Source organism: Pristiophorus japonicus, chromosome 20 (assembly GCF_044704955.1).
Source record: "Pristiophorus japonicus isolate sPriJap1 chromosome 20, sPriJap1.hap1, whole genome shotgun sequence".
Lineage (NCBI taxonomy): Eukaryota > Metazoa > Chordata > Chondrichthyes > Pristiophoridae > Pristiophorus > Pristiophorus japonicus.
In genome coordinates, this window is record NC_091996.1 from 86,597,629 (window position 1) to 86,616,509 (window position 18,881).

Here is an 18,881-nt window from a genome sequence, read left to right on the forward strand (position 1 = left end):
TGTGCAGATATCTCCCTGAGAGGGGGCTGAGAGACCCCTCTCCCTGTTGTACATCCCTGTCTGGTGTAAAAATAAAAGGAGGAATGTGGCTCAACTGTGGCTAACAAGGGAAATTAGGGATAGTGTTAAATCCAAGAAAGAGGCATATAAATTAGCCAGAAAAAGCTGCAAACCTGAGGACTGGGAGAAATTTAGAATTCAGCAGAGTAGGACTAAGGGTTTAATTGGGTGGGGGGGATAGAGTATGAGAGGAAGCTTGCAGGGAACATAAAAGCTGACTGCAAAAGCTTCTATGTGAAGAGAAAAAGATTAGTGACGACAAACGTAGGTCCCTTACAGTCAGAATCAGATGAATTTATAAAGGGGAAAAAAGAAATGGCGACCAATTGAACAAATACTTTGGTTCTATCTTCACTGAGGAAGACACAAATAACCTTCCGGAAATACTAGGGGATCGAGGGTCTAGCGAGAAGGAGGAACTGAAGGAAATCCTTATTAGTCAGGAAATTGTGTTAGGGAAATCGATGGGATTGAAGGCTGATAAATCCCCAGGGCCTGATAGTCTGCATCCCAGAGTACTTAAGGAAGTGGCCCTAGAAATAGTGGATGCATTGGTGATCATTTTCCAACATTCTATCGACTCTGGATCAGTTCCTATGAATTGGAGGGTAGCTAATGTAACCCCACTTTTTAAAAAAAGGAGGGAGAGAGAAAACGGAATTGTAGACCGGTTAACCTTACATTGGTAGTGGGGAAAATGTTGTAATCAATTATTAAAGATGTAATAACAGCGCATTTGGAAAGCAGTGACAGGATCGGTCCAAGTCAGCATGGATTTATGAAAGGGAAATCATGCTTGACAAATCTAGAATTTTTTGAGGATGTAACTAGTAGAGTGGACAAGGAAGAACCAGTGGATGTGGTGTATTTGGACTTTCAAAAGGCTTTTGACAAGGTCCCACACAAGAGATTAGTGTGCAAAATTAAAGCACAGGGTTCATGTATTGACATGGATAGAGAACTGGTTGACAGACAGGAAGCAAAGAGTTGGAATAAATTCAGAATGGCAGGCAGTGACTGGTGGGGTACCGCGAGGTTCAGTGCTGGGACCCCAGCTATTTACAATATACATTAATGATTTAGACAAAGGAATTGAATGTAATATCTCCAAGTTTTCAGATGACACTAAGCTGGATGGCAGTGTGAGCTAAGGAGGATGCTAAGAGGCTTGGACAGGTTAGGTGAGTGGGCAAATGCATGGCAGATGCAGTATAATGTAGATAAATGTGAGGTTATCCACTTTGATGGCAAAAACAGAAAGGCAGAATACTATCTGAATGGTGACAGATTAGGAAAAGGGGAGGTGCAACGAGACCTAGGTGTCATAGTACATCAGTCATTGAAAGTTGCCATGCAGGAACAGCTGGCGGTGAAGAAGGCAAATGGCATGTTGGCCTTCATAGCGAGGGGATTTGAGTATAGGAGCAGGGAAGTCTTATTGCAGTTGTACATGGCCTTGGTGAGGCCACACCTTGAATAATTTAAGGAAGGACATTCTTGCTACTGAGGGAGTGCAGCGAAGGTTCACCAGACTGATTCCCAGGATGGCAGGACTGACATATGAAGAAAGACTGGATCGACTAGGCTTATATTCACTGGAATTTAGAACAATGAGAGGGGATCTGATAGAAACATATAAAATTCTGACGGGACTGGACAGGTTAGATGGAGGAAGAATGTTACCGATGTTGGGGAAGTCCAGAACCAGGGGTCACAGTCTAAGGATAAGGGGTAAGCCATTTAGGACCGAGATGAGGAGAAACTTCTTCACTCAGAGAATTTTGAGCCTGTGGAATTCACTACCACAGAAAGTTATTGTGGCCAGTTCGTTAGATATATTCAAAAGGGAGTTAGATGTAGCCTTTACGGCTAAAGGGATCAAGGGGTATGGAGAGAAAGTAGGAATGGGGTATTGAAGTTGCATGATCAGCCATGATCATATTGAATGGTGGTGCAGGCTCGAAGGGCCGAATGGCCTACTCCTGCACCTATTTTCTATGTTTCTATATTTCTATGTCAATGTACAGATATCTCCCTGAGAGGGGACTGAGAGACACCAGTCAATATACAGATACCTCCCTGAGGGAGAGGGACTGAGAGACCCCAGTCAGTGTACAGATATCTCTCTGAGGGAGAGGGACTGAGAGACACCAGTCAGCGTACAGATATCCCCCTGAGAGAGCGGGACTGAGAGACACCAGTCAGTGTACAGATATCTCCCTGAGGGAGAGGGATTGAGAGACACCAGTCAGTGTACAGATATCTCTCTGAGAGAGAGGGACTGAGAGACACCAGTCAGTGTACAGATATCTCCCTGAGGGAGAGGGGACTGAGAGACACCAGTCAGTGTACAGATATCTCCCTGAGGGAGAGGGGACTGAGAGACACCAGTCAGTGTACAGATATCTCCCTGAGGGAGAGGGACTGAGAGACATCGGTCAGTGTACAGATATCTCCCTGAGGGAGAGGGGACTGAGAGACACCAGTCAGTGTACAGATATCTCCCTGAGAGAGAGGGACTGAGAGACACCAGTCAGTGTACAGATATCTCCCTGAGGGAGAGGGATTGAGAGACACCAGTCAGTGTACAGATATCTCCCTGAGGGAGAGGGGACTGAGAGACACCAGTCAGCATACAGATATCTCCCTGAGGGAGAGGGGACTGAGAGACACCAGTCAGTGTACAGATATCTCCCTGAGAGAGAGGGACTGAGAGACACCAGTCAGTGTACAGCTATCTCCCTGAGAGAGAGGGACTGAGAGACACCAGTCAGTGTACAGATATCTCCCTGAGAGGGGACTGAGAGACACCAGTCAGTGTACAGATATCTCCCTGAGAGAGAGGGACTGAGAGACACCAGTCAGTGTACAGATACCTCCCTGAGAGAGAGGGACTGATAGACACCAGTCAGCGTACAGATATCTCCCTGAGAAAGAAAGACTTGCATTTATATAGCACCTTCCAATACCACCGGACGTCTCATAGCGCATTACAGCGAATGAAGTACTTTTTTTGGAGTGTAGTCACTGTTCTAATATGGGAAACGCGGCAGCCAGTTTGCGCACAGCAAGCTCCCACAAACAGCGATGTGATAATGAGCCAGATAATCTGGTATTTTTGTGACGTTAATTGAGGGATAAATATTGGCCCAGGCCAGGAACTCAGAGACCTTGATCCATTGTATGTGAGGACACGACAATTGCTTTGATTTCAAGTTTTGTTCAGTGTTGGAGAGGGAGATATCTGTTCACTGCACATCTGGTTAGTTGGCCTCCCTCAATATAATCATGGTGAATGGTGGAAGCCAGCACTTATTGCACGGTTGGTGGCCGTTGCGTGTGACGCAACGCCTGGGCATCGCCAGAGATGCCCTGTGTGCCACTTGACAGTGCCCTTGTGCCGCGGGCCACTTAGCCTTGGCACTGCGTATCAACATCGGCCAAGGCAAGCTTGGTGCACGTCACTCAGATGGAGTCTGCCATCCAGTCCTTTACAAGCTCCCATCTCAAACCTTAGTAGATCTTAACTACAATTGGCCTCAGAGCCTCTGGACCCGGTGGGAGGGAGGGTGCAAACCAAGAAATAAAAAACAGACCGCTGCCTTTCATGGTCCAGTGATCACACTGGAAAACACTGGCATGTTTCAGAATGCCAGACGGGCACAGGATAGGGCTCGGCCGCTGGCAATACCCCCCACGGTCAAATTGGGCGGACATTGCCCGGATGGCCGGATGAAGAATGGATGCCCCTTGGGGCGGGGGGGGGGGGGTGTTGGCGGGCGAGCAAGGTTCTGCAGGGTGGGCATGATACCACAAACCAGCTCAGAATCATGGGGTCTTTGGGGGAGGACGGCGGAGAAACTGGGTGAATGGTACTTGCCCGCCGGCAAGCCTGTCTGGTGCCTGCCCCTCTGCGTTGATGGGGACAAGCGGACGAGTGGTTCGAGGATGCTACTGGCCGATGGCCGAGGGTGTGACCTGGTGTGAGGGTGTGTGCAGTGATGGCAGACGTTGCCCTGACAACCTGATGGGCCACCTTCTTGATTGTTCCCTCAGAGGGCAGTAAGAGCCAATAGGTCCAAGCCCTGTGGGCAAGTCAGGTTCCGCTCCCTGAAGTGTGTTTGTGAACCAGTTCTGTTTCTACGGCAATCCAACAGCTTTCAACGGCTTCACTGTTTTCCCCTGGGGACAAGCCGACACATTACCAGGTTTTATCGATGCAATTCCACAACTTGCCCTGGTGGGATTTGATCTCCCAACCTCGAGGTTACAGAGTCCAGTACTGCAGGTTGAATCTCCCTAATCCAGAACTCCCATATCCAGAACTCCCTTATCCGGAACCACCCCTCGTCCGGAACCATTTCCGGCCATCGGGTGGCGTATGCGCAGAACTCCGACCTGAACAAATTGAAGTCCTTTCCTCGCTGCCGACTCTGGCAATCGCTAGCCTGACCCCGCGATCCACCGCCCCCGCTCCCCCCACGATCTCTATGCCACACTCCCAGCCCCAAGCCAGCCAACCCCGATATCCCCTTGCTCAGTACCTGTACCATCCAATTTAACGTGACCACCCCTCGTCCGGAAACATCCCTGATCTGGAACAGGCCAGGCTCCGAGGGTGCCGGATAAGGAAAGTTCAACCTGTATAACCGTTGCATTGCCAAGCTAGAGAATTAATACACTCCATCCTGATTTACTTCAGAAATCATTCAGATTGAAGCCAATGATGCGAGCAGGGTACGTTGAACACCCAAAACATCATCCCACTAGAATAGATAGTATGTTTCATTTTTCTAATTTATGCTTTTGGTATGATTTCTTTCCCCAGCTGATCAAGATGAGGGGTATATGTACAAGGGACCGGATCAGCATCAGACACTCCCAGGTCAGGTACAGCACGGGTTAGATACAGAGTAAAGCTCCCTCTACTCTGCCCCATCAAACACTCCCAGGGCAGGTACAGCACGGGGTTAGATACAGAGTAAAGCTCCCTCTACACTGTCCCATCAAACACTCCCAGGGCAGGTACAGCATGGGTTAGATACAGAGTAAAGTTCCGCAGTAAAGGGCCTGATGATCTGCATCCCAGAGAACTAAAAGTACTAAAAGAGGTAGCCATGGAAATAGTAGATGTATTGGTTGTCATCTTCCAAAATTCTATAGATTGTGTAACAGTTCCTGCAGATTGGAGGATGACAAATGTAACCCCACTAATTAAAAAAGGAGGGAGAGGGAAAACGTGGAACTACAGACTGGTTAGTCTGTCATCAGTAGTAGGGAAAATGCTGGCGTCTATTATAAAGGATGTGATAACGGCACACTTGTTTAATATCAGCGGGATTAAACAGTGTTTGCATGGATTTATGAAAGGAAAATCATGTTTGACAAACCTCCTGGAGTTTTTTGAGGATGTAACTGATAGAATAGATAAGGGAGAACCAGTGGATGTCGTGTATTTGGATTTTCAGAAGGCCTTTGATAAAGTCCCACATAAGAGGTTAGTGTGCAAAATTAAAGCACATGGGATTGGGGGTAATGTTTTGGCATGGATTGAAAATTGGTTAACTGACAGGAAACAGAGAGTAGGAATAAACGGGTCTTTTTCAGGGTGGCGGGCAGTGATTAGTGGGGTACCACAGGGATCAGTGCTGGGGCCCCAGCTATTCACAATATATATATAAATAATTTGGATGAGGGAAGCAAATGTAATATTCCCAAGTTTGCTGACAACACAAAACTAGGTGGGATTGTGAGTTGTGAGGAGGATGCAAACACGCTGCAAGGCGATTTAGATAGGTTGAGTGAGTGGGCAAGCACATGGCAGAGGCAGTATAACGTGGATAAATGTGAAGTTATTCACTTTGGTAGGATAAACATAAGGGCAAAGTATTATTTAAATGGTGATGGCTTGGGAAGTGTCGATGTACAGAGGGACCTGGGTGTCCTTGTACACCAGTCAGTGAAAGCAAACATGCCAGTGCAGCAAGCAGTTAGGAAGGCAAATGGTATGTTGGCCTTCATTGCAAGAGGAATTGAGTACAGGAGCAAGGATGTCTTACTACAGTTATACAGGGCCTTGGTGAAACCACACCTGGAGTATTGTGTGCAGTTTTGGTCTCCTTACCCAAGGAAGGATTTACTTGCCATAGAGGGAGTGCAGCGAAGGTTCACCAGACTGATTCCTGGAATGGCAGGACTGTCATCTGAGGAGAGATTGAGTCAACTAGGCCTGTATTCACTGGAGTTTAGAAGAATGAGAGGGGACCTCATTGAAACGTATAAAATTCTGACTGGGTTGGATAGACTGGATGCGGGGAGGATGTTTCTCTGGGCTAGGAAGTCTAGAACAAGGGGTCACAGTCTCAGGATACGGGGTAGGAAATTTAGGAGCGAGATGAGGAGAAATGTTTTCACTCCGAGGGTGGTGAACCTGTGGAATTCTCTACCACAGAAGGCTGTGGAGGCCAAGTCACTGAATATAGTTAAGAGGGCGATAGATAGATTTCGAGAACAGAAGGCATCAAGGGGTATGGGGAAAAAGCGGGAATATGGTGTTGAGATAGAGGATCAGCCATGATCATATTGAATGGCGGTGCAGACTCGAAGGGCCGAATGGCCTATTGCTGCTCCTATTTTCTATGTTTCTATGTTTCTATGTTTCTATGTTTCTACACTATCCCATCAAACACTCCCTGGACAGGTACAGCATGGGGTTAGATACAGAGTAAAGCTCCCTCTACACTGTCCCATCAAACACTCCCAGGGCAGGTACAGCACGGGGTTAGGTACAGAGTAAAGCTCCCTCTACACTGTCCCATCAAACACACCCAGGGCAGGTACAGCACGGGGTTAGATACAGAGTAAAGCTCCCTCTACACTGTCCCATCAAACACTCCCAGGGCAGGTACAGCACGGGGTTAGATACAGAGTAAAGCTCCCTCTACACTGTCCCATCAAACACTCCCAGGGCAGGTACAGCACGGGGTTAGATACAGAGTAAAGCTCCCTCTACACTGTCCCATCAAACACTCCCAGGGCAGGTACAGCACGGGGTTAGATACAGAGTAAAGCTCCCTCTACACTGTCCCATCAAACACTCCCAGGGCAGGTACAGCACGGGGTTAGATACAGAGTAAAGCTCCCTCTACACTGTCCCATCAAACACTCCCAGGGCAGGTACAGCACGGGGTTAGATACAGAGTAAAGCTCCCTCTACACTGTCCCATCAAACACTCCCAGGGAAAGTACAGCACGGGGTTAGATACAGAGTGTAGCTCCTCTTGGAGCTGTGTTGAAGAATGCAGAGGATGGCCCACTCTCCTCCTTAGTTTCTTCACTCCTCTACTCTTCGACCAAACCAACCCACCCTCTTGCTGACGATTCCCCTGTGCATTTGTCCACGCTCCACAGATCATAAGCCCTCAGTGCCCATCGGCTCCATTTGTCTCTTCCTGGCTGGACTGAGTCTGGACATCCTGCAAGTTCCTTCATGAGCCAACGAGATCTTGTTCCATTCAGTTCTTCATATCTCCTTTGTTGGCAGCGACCAACAGCTCCCATCCCTCGCCCTTGACGGCCCCAACTTGGCCATCAGCTGACATTCGTGGCCTTGCTTGCCTCCCTTGTTCGCCAGTGGATCTCCGAACTAGTGCCACAATTTCCTCCAAGGAGTTTGGGTTCCTCTTTCAGAGCGAGGGAGAAAAAAAAGAAAGAAAGAGAAGGAGAGAAAGAGTCAAGAAGGAGAGAGAGGGAGGAAGGGAGGAAGGAACTTGCATTTATATCACTCCTTTCAGGACCACCGGCCATATCAAAGCGCTTTGCAGCCAATGAAGTACTTTGGAGTGTAGTCACTGTTGTATTGTGGGAAACACGGCAGCCAATTAGCACACAGCAAGCTCCCACAAACAGCAATGTGATAATGACCACATAATCGGTTGTGCCAGCCGTTCCTCCAGCTCACGAGGCCTTATGCTTTGTAATTCCCTTCTCTCAGCCTCTCCGCCTTCCCATTCCTCCATCGAGCCCCACTGAAAACCCTCCCCCTTTCACCTATCCCGATTTTGTCTGCTGAAGCTCCTGGGATGTTTTTCTGCCTTTAAAGGCGCTGCTTATACGCAATCCGCCAAACCTCTCACCAACTCTGTTGAACCCAAGTCTCTCTTGGCACGCTAGAGGGGATGCACAAGTTGAAAGTTCACGGGGTTGGGGGTAATATATTAGCATGGATAGAGGATTGGCTAACGAACAGAAAACAGAGAGTTGGGATAAATGGGTCATTTTCCGGGTGGCAACCTGTAACTAGTGGAGTGCCGCTGGGTCCCTAACTATTTACAATCTATATTAATGACTTGGATGAAGGGACCGAGTGTAATGTAGCCAAGTTTGCTGATGATACAAAGTTGGATGGGAAAGCAAATTGTGAGGAGGACACAAAAAATCTGCAAAGGGATATAGACAGGCTAAGTGAGTGGGCAAAAATTTGGCAGATAGAGTGTAATGTGGGAAAATGTGAGGTTATCCACTTTGGCAGAAATAATAGAAAAGCAAATTATAATTTAAATGGAGAAAAATTGCAAAGTGCTGCAGTACAGAGGGACCTGGGGGTCCTTGTGCATGAAACACAAAAAGTTAGTGTGCAGGTACAGCAAGTGATCAGGAAGGCCAATGGAATGTTGGCCTTTATTGCAAGGGGGATAGAGTATAAAAGCAGAGAAGTCCTGCTACAACTGTACAGGGTATTGGTGAGGCCACACCTGGAGTACTGCGTACAGTTTTGGTCTCCGTATTTAAGGAGTGATACACTTGCATTGGAGGCAGTTCAGAGAAGGTTCACTAGGTTGATTCCAGAAATGAAGGGGTTCACTTATGAGGAAAGGTTGAGTAGGTTGGGCCTATACTCATTGGAATTCAGAAGAATGAGAGGTGATCTTATTGAAACGTATAAGATTATGAGGGGGCTCGACAAGGTGGATGAAGAGAGGATGTTTCCACTGATGGGGGAGACTAGAACTAGGGGACATAGACTTGGAATAAGGGGCCACCCATTTAAAACTGAGATGAGGAGGAATTTCTTCTCTCAGAGGGTCGTGAATTTTTGGAATTCTCTGCCCCAGAGAGCTGTGGAGGCTGGGTCATTGAATATATTTAAGGCGGAGATAGACAGATTTTTGAGCGATAAGGGAGTGAAGGGTTATGGGGAGCGGATGCGGAAGTGGGAGCTGAGCCCATGATCGGATCAGCTATGATCATATTAAATGGCGGAGCAGGCTCGAGGGGCCAAATGGCCGACTCCTGCTCCTATTTCTTATGTTCTTATGTTCTTATGTAAGTCAAAGCCTTGTTGTCTGATACTCACTCCCTCTCATTTCCATCCTTTGCAAGACTAGGCTCCGGGTGCTCCATGTTTTGTGCTCCCACCTCCTCTGTCCATCCGAGCGGAGATCAAGACTCGCCGGGCCCTCTCCCACTCCAACCCGGGGCCGAGGAACTCCCTCCAGCCGCAGGGCAATGGCCCTGTGCCAGGAAGAACCAGAGTCCCCGCTTCTGTTAGCTGCCGGAACGTGCTCGCCTGCGGACATCGAGCGAGGGTCAGTCACGTGACCCCCACCCCCCACCCCACGACCCACCTCCCAACCCTTCCGCCGTCAAATACTCGTGCAGACACTCCCTGCCCCAGCCTGACATGTGAAGAATTGCATGAGGTACTGGGTGGGAGGGCAGAGGTTGACCAACTGGTAGCCATGCACAAGCAAATAGTCAACGGTTGCAGTCGTGATGGGGGTCGGGGCCCAGGAGAGGCGTGAGTTTGGGGCCCAGAAGAGGCGAGGGGCCCAGGGGCAGCACGGGCCCAGCCCACACTGTGCGATATGTGCACGCACTAGGTCCGTGCAGCAGAGCTGGTCTCCAGTCGTCCTGGTTAATCCTTGCCACTGGACCAAGACCTCGCTCTGTCAAGCCCCGTGTGGTGGCTGGTGTGCAACGGCCAACCCACGTTAAAAAAATCCACCCACAGGCATCTTCCACCCTTCAGGATGTAGTTCAGGACCTGGAATATTAGGTCCTTCATTGAAACACCTGTGAACTCATCCCTTTCTTGGCGTGGAAGGAAGCCATCCTCGATACGAGGGACTGCCTCAGAAGCGAGGGTTGGAAACTGGGAGAAAGAGTCTATTAGGAACATAAGAAATAGGAGCAGGAGTCGGCCATTTAGCCCCTCGAGCCTGCTCCACCATTCAATGAAATCAGGGCTGATCTGATCCTGGCCTCAACTCCACTTGCTCGCCCGCTCCCCATAACCCTTGACTCTCTCGGAAGGACTGAACAGCGTAGTCTGACCCCTGAGCTGTGCGTGGGCCATTGAAGTTCAAAGCCCGTTCCCCGAATGGCCCATTTCCCTAACCGGCATTAACCTCATGGCATGTGGGTGTGGATCGGGCGGGGAGGGTGGAGGGGTGTGGCGGGGGAGGGGGGGGAGCGGGGGTGGGTGGGTCGTTTGTGCCAATCATTGTGTGTTATGTGTCTTTTTGTCGGGGCGAAGTCAGTCAGCCTTCCTGCCACCCCTCCCACATGCCAGGCTGGTATGGTGCCAGATCGCGAAGGGCTGTGGCAATGGTTGGTACAAGTTAGCCCGGGTGTCATCGGGTGGAGGGGAAGAAAGACAAAGTAGAGAGCTGGTCGAGCTCTCAATCCTCCCCTACTGCGGAGCTGCAGGCTTGAGATCACCATCACCATAGGCAGTCCCTCGGAATCGAGGAAGACTTGCTTCCACTCTAAAAATGAGTTCTCAGGTGACTGAACAGTCCAATACGGGAACCACAGTCCCTGTCACAGGTGGGACAGACAGTGGTTGAGGGAAGGGGAGGGTGGGACTGGTTTGCCGCACGCTCCTTCCGCTGCCTGCGCTTGCTTTCCGCATGCTCTCGGCGACGAGACTCGAGGTGCTCAGCGCCCTCCCGGATGCTCTTCCTCCACTTAGGGCGGACTGGTCTTTGGCCCAGGGGCTCCTAGGTGTCGGTGGGGATGTTGCACTTTATCAGGGAGGCTTTGAGGGTGGTCCTTGTAACGTTTCCTCTGCCCACCTGGGGCTCGCTTGCCGTGTAGGAGTTCCGAGTGGAGCGCTCGCTTTGGGAGTCTCGTGTCGGGGCATGCGGACAATGTGGCCCTGCCCAGCGGAGCTGGTCGAGTGTGGTCAGTGCTTCGATGCTGGGGATGTTGGCCTGGTCGAGGACGCTAACGTTGGTGTGTCTAGCACTTGCCCACACTCTATTCTGCTCCTCTATCACCCTTACCCTCCGCTAACTACACCGGTAACCCGATGTGGCACATTCAAAATTGATACACTGCTTCGCGGCCTGCCCCTCCCATCACCTCCAATTCTATGTCAACTCTTCCATCTCGGTTCTCCTTGGCAATCCCATTCCCTTCCCACCACCGAGCATTTGGCCTCCTTGCCCTCCCGATCAGCACAGCCTTCCCCGACCTCTTTCACCCAGTTGAGCAGGTTAGGCCTCTACTCATTGGAATTCAGAAGAATGAGAGGTGATCTTATTGAAACGTATAAGATTATGAGGGGGCTTGACAAGGTGGATGCAGAGAGGATGTTTCCACTGATGGGGGAGACTAGAACTAGGGGGCCCAATCTTAGAATAAGGGTGTTATATATGCAGACTATAGATATACTCTCTGTGTAGCCACTGTATAGTTGCATAAGATGTAGACTTGTTACCTGATGTACTATCAATAAGGTTTACACTGTGTATACTATGCTGGCACCACTAGAGGGTGCAACTGGTGGAGACCGGGGTTTCCTGCCCCTGTGGCAGAGGCTGTCCACCAGAGGGCACTGCGGTGGGAGATCTGAGGGTCACCTGCATAGGTGTGCAGGGCCCAGTATAAAAGGCTGCCCACCATGCATGTGCCTCACCCTGGAGTTACGAATAAAGGTCCAAGGTCACTACAGTTTGAGCACAACACATTGCCTCGTGGTGTCATTCATAAGTGCATTACAGACATAACAACTGGCGACGAGAATATGGACTTTCACATGATTATGGCTATCTTTGACACACTGAAAGACTTCGCAGAGGGTGATGATTGGGATGCCTTCACGGAACGGCTCGAGCAATATTTCGTGGCAAACGACCTGGCAGGGGAGACGGACACATTGGCGGAGAAGCGCAAGGCTATACTGCTGACCAGTTGTGGGCCCGAGGTCTACCGCTTCATCAGGGACTTGCTGGCACCCATGAAGGCAAAGGATAAGACATACGAGGAGCTGACTGAACTCATTCGTGACCAACTAAAACCAAAACAGAGCATCCTCACGGCCAGGCACAGATTCTACACTCACCATAGACCTGAGGGCCAGGAGATTGCAAAATATGCTGCCGACCTCAGGAAACTTGCGGCACCGTGTGATTTCGGCACACACCTCAACGAAGCATTGCGAGACATCTTCGTTATAGGAATTGGCCGCGAGGGCCTCCTTCACAAGCTATTATCTGCCAACACCACAGTCAACCTGCAGAAGGCCATCAGCATCGGTCAGGTGTTCATGACCTCGACCTGCAGCACCAAGCAAATTATTCATCCTGTGGACTCAAACTCAGCAAGTACTGTACACAGAGTGGTGCCTTTCACAGGTAAGGCTGTAGAACGTGGCTCTGCCCAGGGCAGAGAGCACAGACCTCAGGGTTCCAGAACTCAGAGTCCGCCGAGGGATGTTAACCGAGTAGCACCATGCTGCCATTGCGGAGGAAACCATAGGGCTCACCAGCGTCGGTTTGCTGAGTACGTATGCAAAGCTTGTAACACGAAGGGCCACCTCCAGTGTATGTGTAAAAAAAATATGACTCACCGTCTAGCAGAGGAGTCGGTAGATGACTTTGAATCCAGCGGGGGGGGTATGATGATTTGGCCAGATTGACAGCTCAGCCCCAGAAGAAGTGTATGGAGTGTTTACCTGCACCACCGATTGTCCGCCAGTGAAGATGGAAGTCGAGATAAACGGCGTTCCAGTCTTCACGGAAGTGGACACGGGAGCGAGCCAGTCAGTGATGAGCCAGGAGGCCTTTGAGAGGCTATGGAACGAAAAACGACCCGAGCTGGTTCCAGTACAGGAAAAGTTGCGCCAAGGAGCTGATCCCAGTCCTTGGTAGTGCGGATGTAAGTGTAATCCATAATGGCGTGGTGCACAAGTTACCTCTGTGGATTGTTGCAGGTGATGGTCCAATGCTACTCGGAAGAAGGTGGATGGGGAAGATCCAGTGGAAATGGGAAGACCTCTTCACTCCAGCAATCGATGTCCCCTGTGCTCAGAGACAGAGCGAAACCTCACCTTCGCTTGGGCCAGGCACCAGAGAACAGACCAGCGCAGCACCTGAGGCACAGACCGTCCATCACGACTGCGTGGCAATGATCCGACCGGAACGACCTAAAAGCACCTTCCCGGCTCCAGTGGCAGGACTCCTGGGGAGGAAGATCGAATTCAGAGGCACTCTTCCAGCTTTTGTGGCAGAATCGCGGGAGCGAAGGATCAAGGCAGTCGACCTCGAGGACAGAGGCAAGATGGCGTCCCTGCTGCGGCGAGGGGCAGCGTGGCTGAAAGAAAAGATGGCCGCGGCCATAGCACGAGGTGCAACGCTGAGGGACCAACACCTGGTGTCTAACAAAGGATTTGATTGGGGTAGAGCCAGCAGCGTTCCCTTAAAGGAGACCTGCAGCCAACTGAACTTAAAGAGACATTGTATGCTCTTGTAACGAACCTATTAAGATTGTGAACAAAATGTTGTTGCGAGATGTCGGGAATAGAGTGTCCCCAAAAGTAGCAAGCGAGCGAACTCGGGAGGGTGAAGGCGCTGATCCTGATGCCCTGTCCCAGGTGTCCCCACAGGTTATAGGCCAGCGACCTCAGGAGGGTGAAGGCACTGATCCTGATACCCTGCCCCAGGTCTATCCCACGCTGCAGGCACCCGATGGCACTATTCGCCTCGGACCTGGAAACGAAAACGGCGCCAATACGCGCAGTCGGCCGCCGTTGCCCACCACCCGGGTGGAGACGGTGCAGCCCCCAGACCCAGTCGCTACCTCGGCCATGTCGTTAGAGAGCAGGCAGAAGATTCTGCAGCCCTCAAAGGAGGACAGGGAGGCCACACACATCTGCGGCTCTGCCCACCAGTATGCAATGGCAAAGGCCCTGAGTCCTGGCCCACCCCACTGGCAGGGGGCGCAGCATTGCTATCAGACGACTAGGATCCTGGCCGGTTGCTTTGGAACATGCGTCCTCGCATACCTGTACTGCTACCTCAGTACTGGCCATGACTGAACCATGAATGCAATCTACCCAATCCTGGCGCACGACCGCAAAACGTAACGAATATAAGTCACGGAACCAAGGTGTCACGATACAAACTGTAACTTCCTTTCTTTGTACTTGCACTGTGTCTGATCCTGTATGTTAATGTAACGGGCCAGCTGCATGATCCCGCTTTGGGGGGAGGGGGTGGAAATGGATGTATGTAGCCATGGACACACACATGGACCACACCCAGAACCCACTGGAACCTCCACTGCATCATCAAACCATCCAAACTGGTAACCGCCACCCAACGTTGTGGCAAAAGGACTTGGGGGTTAACAGGGAGAGAGCCAAACCAAAGCGCAGCCAAGGTGCAAGGGCTATTGGCACTTAAGTCTGGGGACAGCTAAGCCAGAGCACATAGTGCAAAGGTAATCAGCACAAAGGACTTGGGGGAGAGTGATGTTATATATGCAGACTATAGATATACTCTCTGTGTAGTCACTGTATAGTTGCATAAGATGGAGACTTGTTACCTGATGTACTATCAATAAGGTTTACACTGTGTATATACTATGCTGGCACCACTAGAGGGTGCAACTGGTGGAGACCGGGGTTTCCTGCCCCTGTGGCAGGGGCTGTCCACCAGAGGGCACTGGGGTGGGAGACCTGAGGGTTACCTGCATAGGTGTGCAGGGCCCAGTATAAAAGGCTGCTCACCATGCATGTGCCTCACTCTGGAGTTACGAATAAAGGACCGAAGTCACTACAGTTTGAGTACAACACCATTGCCTCGTGGAGTCATTCATAAGTGCATTACAGACATGACAAAGGGGCCGCCCATTTAAAACTGAGATGAGGAGGAATTTCTTCCAACATAAGAAATAGGAGCAGGAGTAGGCCATACTGCCCCTCGAGCCTGCTCCGCCATTTAATACGATTGTGGCTGATCCGATCATGGACTCAGGTCTACTTCCCCGCCCGCTCCCCATAACCCCTTATTCCCTTATCGGTTAAGCAACTGTCTATCCTCGCCTTAAATTTATTCAATGACCCAGCTTCCACAGCTCTCTGAGGCAGTGAATTCCACAGATTTACAACCCTCTGAGAGAAGAAATTCCTCCTCATCTCAGTTTTAAATGGGCGGCCCCTTATTCTAAGATCATGCCCCCTAGTTCTAGTCTCCCCCATCAGTGGAAACATCCTCTCTGCATCCACCTTGTCAAGCCCCCTCATAATCTTTTACATTTCGATAAGATCACCTCTCATTCTTCTGAACTCCAATGAGTAGAGGCCCAACCTACTCAACCTTTCCTCATAAGTCAACCCCCTCATCGCTCAGAGGGTTGTAAATCTGTGGAATTCGCTGCCTCAGAGAGCTGTGGAACCTGGGTCATTGAATAAATTTAAGACAGAGATAGACAGTTGCTTAAGGGATAAGGGAATAAGGGGTTATGGGGAGCGGACGGTGAACTGGAGCTGAGTCCATGATCGGATCAGCCATGATCATATTGAATGGGGGATTAGGCTCGAGGGGCCGAATGGCCGACTCCTGCTCCTATATTTTATGTTATTATGTTCTTATCCTGGCCAACCCTTCTCCTTTCCTTCAAGAAGCCCCATCCCACCCAAAACCTACCCTCTTTGATCTTCATTGGCCACCTCCATTAACCCTTCTCTCATCTCTGCTCGGTGTCTGGTTGCCACTTTTGTGAAGCACCGCTGTCATGTTGCATGGTATAAAACACTGGTTAGGTCACAGCTGGAGTACTGTGTGCTGTTCTGGTCACCGCATTACAGGAAGGACGTGGAGAGGGTACAGAGGAGATTTACGAGCATGTTGCCAGGAGTGGAGAATCTTAGCTATGAGGAAAGATTGGATAGGCTGGGGTTGTTTTTCTTGGCACAGAGGAGGCTGAGGGGAGACCTCATTGAGGTGTATAAAATAATTAGGGCCTAGATAGAGTGGATAGGACGGACCTATTTCCCTTAGCATAGGGGTCAACAACCAGGGGGCATAGATTGAAAGTAATTGGGGGGAGGTTTAGAGGGGATTTGAGGGGAAATGTCTTCACCCAAAGGGTGGTGGGGGTCTGGAACTCACTGCCTGAAAGGGTGGTAGAGGCAGAAACCCTCACCACATTTAAAAAGTACTTGGATGTGTACCTGAAGTGCCGTAACCTGCAGGGCTACGGACCGAGAGCTGGAATGTGGGATTAGGCTGGGTGGCTCTTTGTCGGCCGGCGCGGACACGATGGGCCGAATGGCCTCCTTCCGTGCTGTAACTTTCTGTGATTCTATAGCAGATAGAAACTTACCTGGACCAGCCCCTTAAATACTGTGGCTACAAGAGCAGGTCAGAGGCTGTGTATTCTACGGCAAATGTCTCACCTCCTGACTCCCCAAAGCCTTTCCACCATCTACAAGGCCCAAGTCAGGAGTGTGATGGAACACTCTCCACTTGCCTGGATGAGTGCAGCTCCAACAACACTCGAGAAGCTTGACACCATCCAGGACAAAGCAGCCCGCTTGATGGGCATGCTACCCACCACCTTCAACACTCACTCCCTCCACCACCGGCGCCCCCTGGCTGCAGTGTGCACCGTCTACAAGATGCACTGCAGCAACTCGCCAAGGCTTCTTTGGCAGCACCTCCCAAACCCGCGACCTCTACCGCTTAGAAGGACAAGGGCAGCAGGGGCATGGGAACACCACCACCTCCACGTTCCCCTCCGAGCCTTCGAGAATTTTCTAGAATTTTTTGAGGATGTAACTGGTAGAGTGGACAACGGACAACCAGTGGATGTGTTGTATTTGGACTTTCATAAGGTTTTTGACAATGTCCCACACAAGAGATTAGTGTGCAAAATTAAAGCACATGGTATTGGGGGTAATGTGCTGACGTGGATAGAGAACTGGTTGTCAGACAGGAAGCAAAGAGTAGGAATAAACGGGTCCTTTTCAGAATGGTAGGCAGTGACTAGTGGGGTACCGCAAGGTTCAGTGCTAGGAAACCAGCTATTTACAATATACATTAATGATTTGGACGAAGGAATTGAATGTAATATCTCCAAGTTTGCAGATGACACTAAGCTGGGTGGCGGTATGAGCTGTGAGGAGGATGCTAAGAGGCTGCAGGGTGACTTGGACAGGTTAGGTGAGTGGGCAAATGCATGGCAGATGTAGTATAATGTAGATAAATGTGAGGTTATCCACTTTGATGGCAAAAACAGGAAGGCAGAATATTATCTGAATGGTGATAGATTAGGAAAAGGGGAGGTGCAACGAGACCTAGGTGTTATGGTACATCAGTCATTGAAAGTAGGCATGCAGGTACAGCAGGCGCTGAAGAAGGCAAATGGCATATTGGCCTTCATAGCGAGAGGATTTGAGTATAGGAGCAGGGAGGTCTTACTGCAGTTGTACAGGGTCTTGGTGAGGCCACACCTTGAATATTGTGTACAGTTTTGGTCTCCTAATCTGAGGAAGGACATTCTTGCTATTGAGGTAGTGCAGCAAAGGTTCACCAGACTGATTCCCGGGATGGCAGGACTGACATATGAAGAAAAACTGGATCGACTAGGCATATATTCACTGGAATTTAGAAGAATGAGAGGGGATCTCATAGAAACATATAAAATTCTGTCGGTATTGGACAGGTTAGAATGTTCCCGATGTTGGGAAAGTCTAGAACCAGGGGTCACAGTCTAAGGATAAGGGGTAAGCCATTTAGGACCGAGATGAGGAGAAACTTCTTCACTCAGAGAATTGTGAACCTGTGGAATTCTCTACCACAGAAAGTTGTTGAGGCCAGTTCGTTAGATATATTTAAAAGGGAGTTAGATGTGGCCCTTACGGCTAAAGGGATCAAGGGGTATGGAGAGAAAGCAGGAATGGGATACTGAAGTTGCAAAAATGATCAGCCATGATCATATTGAATGGTGGTGCAGGCTCGAAGGACCTAATGACCTACTCCTGCACCTATTATCTATGTTTCTATGAGTCACACACCATCCCGAATTGGAAATATATCGGCGCTGGGTCAGAATCCTGGAACTCCCTCCCTAACAGCACTGTGGGAGCACCTTCACCACACGGGACTGCAGCGGTTCAAGAAGGCGGCTCACCACCACCTTCTCAAGGGGCCATTAAGGGATGGGCAATAACTGCTGCCTTGCCAGCGACGCCCACATCCCATGAACAAGTAAAAAAAATAGTATTTACAGCAGAGGAACAGGCCAGACGGCCCCACCGCTCCGTGCCGGTGTTTATGCTCCACCAGCCTCCTCCCATCCCTCTCCATCTCATCCCATCACCATATCCATTCATTCCTTTCTCCCTCATGTGTTTATTCAGCTTCTCCTTAACTGCATCGATACTAGTCCCATGTTAGTGTTGTTTAATAGATGCTGTAATATACTTGGGTAGAACAAATGTCAGGCGAGTGATTTGTCCATGTGCATGTTTTATCAGACCAGAGTGAACTGAGCATGCTCATACTAAATCATGTGACAAACCATGTGAT

At 50.0% G+C, this 18,881-nt stretch overlaps 1 long non-coding RNA gene across 1 annotated transcript in view; it reads left to right on the forward strand.

Moving 5' to 3' along the window:
* Positions 1 to 18,881, forward strand: part of LOC139232650 (uncharacterized) — a 33,781-nt gene that overhangs the window by 1,665 nt on the left and 13,235 nt on the right. The window contains exon 2 of the long non-coding RNA XR_011588065.1: positions 4,889 to 4,945. This is a non-coding gene — a long non-coding RNA (uncharacterized lncRNA). The remainder of the gene's footprint in view (positions 1 to 4,888; positions 4,946 to 18,881) is intronic.